Source organism: Pteropus alecto, unplaced genomic scaffold, assembly GCF_000325575.1.
Source record: "Pteropus alecto unplaced genomic scaffold, ASM32557v1 scaffold20, whole genome shotgun sequence".
Classification (NCBI taxonomy): domain Eukaryota; kingdom Metazoa; phylum Chordata; class Mammalia; order Chiroptera; family Pteropodidae; genus Pteropus; species Pteropus alecto.
Window position 1 is genome coordinate 14,463,391 of NW_006436298.1, and position 5,720 is coordinate 14,469,110.

At 34.0% G+C, this 5,720-nt stretch overlaps 1 protein-coding gene and 1 pseudogene across 2 annotated transcripts in view; both read right to left on the reverse strand.

Moving 5' to 3' along the window:
• The window catches only part of SSBP2 (single stranded DNA binding protein 2), a 251,578-nt gene that overhangs the window by 192,518 nt on the left and 53,340 nt on the right, over nt 1–5,720 (reverse strand). The gene's annotated exons all lie outside the window — the stretch shown is intronic.
• On the reverse strand, nt 1,468–3,253 carry LOC112480607 (annotated as a pseudogene).

Sequence of the window (5,720 nt, forward strand, 5' to 3'; positions counted from 1 at the left end):
ATTTAGATTTCTTCTGCTTTACATCTGCTTTCCTTTCCCACTCACGTTACATTCCCTACTACTTCTTGCAACTTCTTTTTTAATGTTTCCCGTTCCATTTCCTTAACCACAGCCAAATTCCTATGCTCATCTAGCATAATAACTTTTGGTGATGTCTTTAGTTGGGCCTACCTCATTATTGTCATATTTAAAGTATCCACATTAATATGCACCATTAAGTGAGGCTAGTGCTTATAATCCATTTTCCACTTTCCCTAGAGCAATTCTGGAAGAGTTTTTCCTCATAACAAATTCTAGCAATGTCTCTAATCTATACTCCTTAGGGCACAGGCAGAACAGACAAGAAATGCTTCAGAAGAACACACCTATAAACGCAAGGATCCAGAACTCTTAATACCACTGAAGGAACGTAGGCAGGTATCATAAGGAAAACCTCAACTCAGGAAAGACACAGGATAATTGTTTGCCTCTGATTTTCAGAGGGTATAAATGCATGGTCATTATTTTTTAAATCATTATTTGGAGCTATTTTTTTTTAAGTTCCATATAAAATAATCAGAATCACAGGGGTTCCCCCCTCCCCCCAGGCTTAATGTATTTCCTAGTGGTAGTGTGAAATATTTAAACATTTACAGTATTTGCTCTTTCAGGCCATTTATTCATCTCTTTATTAGACAACTCATAAGCATCTATTTTGTGTAAAGTACTGAGAACCAATGAAACATCATTAACTTAGGACCCACTAAAGTAAAATTTGCAGCAATATGGTCAGAAAATATGTCTTGACAGCAAGAAAGAGTTTAACAAATTAGTAGCATAAAGGTAATTCTAAATATCTAATGTTAGAAACAAAAACTATTTTTTAACATCCTGACAGACTTTACAAATAAAGTTATGCTCATCATCATCAACAGTTAATAAGTTCCTAGTATTTTTCTGAGTCTTAGACGAAAACAAAAGATACAAATCTTACCCTCAGGTAATTTTCAGACTTGTTAATAGCATGAAATATGTAATTAAAAATAAGATCAGTAACAAAAAGTAGCATATGATGGGTGCACAGACAATAAAAACATCAAGAATTCAGAATAGGAAGAGACAATTGTAAGAGACTTAACAAAAGCACTTTAACAGAGGAAATGGCACTTAAGCTAGGTATTAAGGGAAATATAGGATAAGCAGGAAAAAAGGAGATTTTTAAGGAAAAGATAATAGCATGAAAGGATTATCTACAGGCATACCTCAAGATATCATGGGTTTGATTCTGGACCACAGCAATAAAGTGAGTCACATGAATTTTTTGGTTTCCCAGTGCAAATAAAAGTATGTTCATATTATACTGTAGTCTATTAAGTGTGCAATAGCATTATATATAAAAAAATCACAATGTACATATCTTAATTGGTTACTTAATTTGTTATTGCTAAAAAAAATACTACTATCATCTGAGCTTTAAGTGAGTCATAATCATTTTGCTGTTACATGGTCTTGCCTTGATGCTGATGGCTGCTGACGACTAATCAGGGTGGTAACTGCTGAAGGCTGGGGTGACTGTAGCAAGTTCTTAAAATAAGACAGCAGTGAAGTTTGCCACAGCAAGTGACTCGTCCTTTCATGAATGATTCCTCTGTAGCATTCAATGCTGTTTAACAGTGTTTAACCTATAGCAGAACTTCTTTCAAAATTGGAGTCTATCCTCTCAAACTCTGTTATTGCTTTACCAAATAAATCAGTTTATGTGATATTCTAATCCTTTGTTGTCATTTCAACAGTCTTCACCAGAAGTAGTTTCCATCTAAAGAAGTCACTTTCTTTGCTCATCTATAAGAAGCAATTCCTGGTCCGTTAAAGTTTTATCATGAAATTGTAGTAATTCAGTCACATCTTCAGGCTCCACTTATAATTCTAGTTCTCTTGTTATTTCTACCACATCTGCAGTTATTTCCTCCACTGACGTCTTGAACCCCTCAAAGTCATCCATGAGAGTTGGAATCAACTTCTTTCAAACTCCTATTAATGTTGACATTTTGACCTCTTCTCATGAATCACAAACATTCTTAATGGCATCTAGAATGGTGAATCCTTTCCAAAAGGTTTTCAATTTACTTTGCGCAGATCCATCAGAGGAATCACTATCTATGGCAACTCTAGCCTTACAAAATGTATTTCTTAAATAATAAGATGTGAAATTTGAAATTACTCCTTGATCCAAGGGCTGCAGAATAGATGTGTTAGTAGGCATGAAAACATTAATCTTGTACATCTCCATTCGAGCTCTTGGGTGACCAAGTACACTGTCAATGAGCAGTAATATTTTGAAAGGAATATTTTTTTCTGAGTAGTATGTCTCAACAGTGGCCTTAACATTTCAGTAAACCATGTTGTAAACAGATGTGCTGTTATCTAGCCTTTGTTTTTCCACTTAAAGAGCACAAGTAGAGTAGATTTAGGATAATTCTTAAGGGCCCTAAGACTTTCTGAATGGAAATGAGCATTGGCTTCAACTTAAAGGCACCAGCTGCATTAGCCTCTAACAAGGGTCAGCCTGTCCTTTGAAGCTTTGAAGCCAGGCACTGATTTCTCCTCTGTAGCTATGAAAATCCTAGATGGCACCTTCTAACATAAGGCTGTTTCATCTACATCAAAAATATTCAGTGCAGCCACCTTCTTTAATTAACTTACCTAGATCTTCCTAATAATTTGCCATAGCTTCGACGTCAGTACTTTCTGCTCCGCCTTGCACTTTTATGTTATGGATTCAGCTTCTTTCCTTAAACTTCATGAGCCTCTGCTAGCTTCAAACTTTTCTTCTGCAAATTCCTCACCTCTCTCAGCCTTCATAACATTGAAGAGAATTAGGGCCTTTTTCTAGATTAGGCTTTGTCTTAAGGCAACGTTGTGGCTGATTTGATCTTCTATCCAGATCATTAAGGCTTTCTCCAGATCAGCAATAATGCTATTTCATTTTTTATCTTTTGTGTTTTCATTGGAGTAGCACTTTTAATTTCCTTCAAGAACTTTTCTTTTGCATTCTCTACTTGACTGATTGGCATAAGAGGCCTAGTTTTCAGCTTATCTTGGCTTTTGACATGCCTTCCTCGCTAAACTTAATCATTTCTAGCTTTTGATTTAAAGTGAGAGACATGCTAGTCTTCTTTTTATTTGAACACTTAGAGGCCACTGTAGGGTTATTAAGTGACCTAATTTCAATATTGTTGTGTCTCAGGGAATAGGGAGGCCCAAGGAAAGGAAGAGAGATGGGGGGAATGGCCAGTCAGTGGAGCAGTCAGAACATACACAACATTTACCTGTTAAATTGGCTGTCATAGGTCAGTACGGTACATTGTGTCCCAAAACAGCTACAATAACATCAAAGATCATTGATTATATATCACCATAACAAGTTAATAATAATAATAATAATAATAAAGTTTAAAATATTGTGAGAATTACCAAAAGATGACACAGACATGATGTGAACAAATGCTATTGGAAAAATGGTGCCAATGGACTTGCTCAACGTAGGGTTGCCACAAGCTTTCAATGTGTAAAAACGCAATATTTGCAAAGCACAATAAAGCAAAGCACAATAAAACAAGATATGCCTGTATATTATATGGACACTGATGGACAAAATAAAATTCTCTATGTACTTGAAAATAAAATGGTTTCAAAAAATATTTTATATATCAATATGCAATAGAAAACTTTCACTCTATTATGGAATATAATATAGTAATAATAGCAACTTATATGTATAATGTTTTATAACATAAAATGTTTTCACTTATGACAGTATTTTATTAATTATTTAGTAGCAGCTTCTAGTTATTTTATTAAAAATTTCTTCACAGTTGTCTTAATTTTTTTTCAGCTCATTAAAATGAGCTTCACTATGTGCATCTATAATTGGAAAAAATCTTCATCTAGATGGCATTTCCTATGGCACTTCCTAATTATAAATTTAGGTTACCATGAAAAACTTCAAAATACAGAAATTTATTTTGTATTCAAAAACAAGCAAAATCCCACAATTTTTTAAAATATCATAAAATGGAATCAATATTTTTCAAATTTAAAGTTATCCTGATTCTTGTTATATTTGTATTTAAAATAATTTTTTAAAATATATCTCTATATAAGAAGTCAAAATAATCAATAGATAAAAGAGAAAAACAGAGGGGAGGAAAAAAGGGATTAAACATAACATGAACCTCTTCTATATTAATCTCTGGATAACTAATTTCCAATCGATTGCACTAAGAAGTATTTAACACCCATGAGTCCCTAAATTAATGAAAATAGAGTGAACTAAAAGATCTTGACTTCCTTAAGCCCAGATGGAAATAATCAAACTAACTCCTTGATTTTAGATAAGCAATCACAGCATAATCATCAAATCCAAAAATAAAACTAAGGAGATAACTAACATGTTATCTAGGTTCCTGAATTAGTATCCCCAAAGAATAGGCACTCAGAAACACTGCAGTAAATATGATAAGGTCAACTTAATAAAAATAAATATAAAATCCTGTGCTTAAATCAAAAACCTTAGACAAGATAGATATATATTACTTAATAACAACAGCCCATGTGAAAAGACAGGCTTTGGTTGAGAGTTTAATATGAATTAATAGTGTATTTGACTACTCTGCCGAAAGAGCTAATTTTATCTTTAAATAAATTAATACACTATAGAACTTGAAAAGGAGAGGTGATAAGCCTAAAAAGATGAGGAAAAAAAGATAAATCATGAGCAATAGTTGAGAGTGTCAGTGACGCATAGCCTGCAAAAAGAAAAGGCTCAAATACTTAACAGGTTGTCAGCTATTACAGGGATTGGTCTTAGTTCACATGGCAAGAGAAGGCGGAACTAAAACCAAGGAGTTAAAGTGATAAGAAGGTAAACTGGAACTCTATATACCAAAAACTTTTTTCTTTCTTTCTTTTTTTTTTTTTGTAACCATTACAGCTATCCAAAAATGTTATGAGCTGGAAACCATTTTGGGGCTGGGAAATGTGAGTGTTCAAACTCTGAAAAAGTAAAGGTACAGGTTGAAGCTGGGGATACAGCAGGGGCTTTATTCACTGAATAAAGTTTGGACCAAATGACCTTTAAAATACCTCCCAAGTATAAGATTAAATAATTCTATTATTACTAAGACATAGCCCAGACAGAGCAACTGGGTGACTCCAGATCAATGGAACTATTTGGTAGAAGAGTTGTAATTAGGATGTATGGCTCTGAAAACTTAGTCCACTACATTTAGAAAAATACTGTAAAACATCACGATTCAATATGTTCCTGGACGAAATTATACCACTCAGGAAATACCACTCTGTGACCAAGTAAAGGACAGAGAAATGGCAAGCTCATCTGTCAAAGTTGAACCTAAGGCAATTGCCAGCCCAACCATCTCTCCTACCATCCTGCTCCTCTACTCAAACATTAAGAAAACTGTCTCTCAAGAATATGTGTGTGGTTCCTATAGATCAGTGTGGACCAATGTTCCAAAATTTCCAAACCAAAAATGTGATAAAAGCATGCTAACTATACCAATGGGAAAAATCTGGGGCTACCAGTCAAAGGTTATTCAACTGACTCCAGAGAAGTTGGTTTGATGGGTAAAATCAGACAAGCAGAATTCCAGTTAATAAACGGAAAGAGGTACCGTGCATTACTATAAAACTGTATCTGAAAGAATATGCAATTTCTAAAC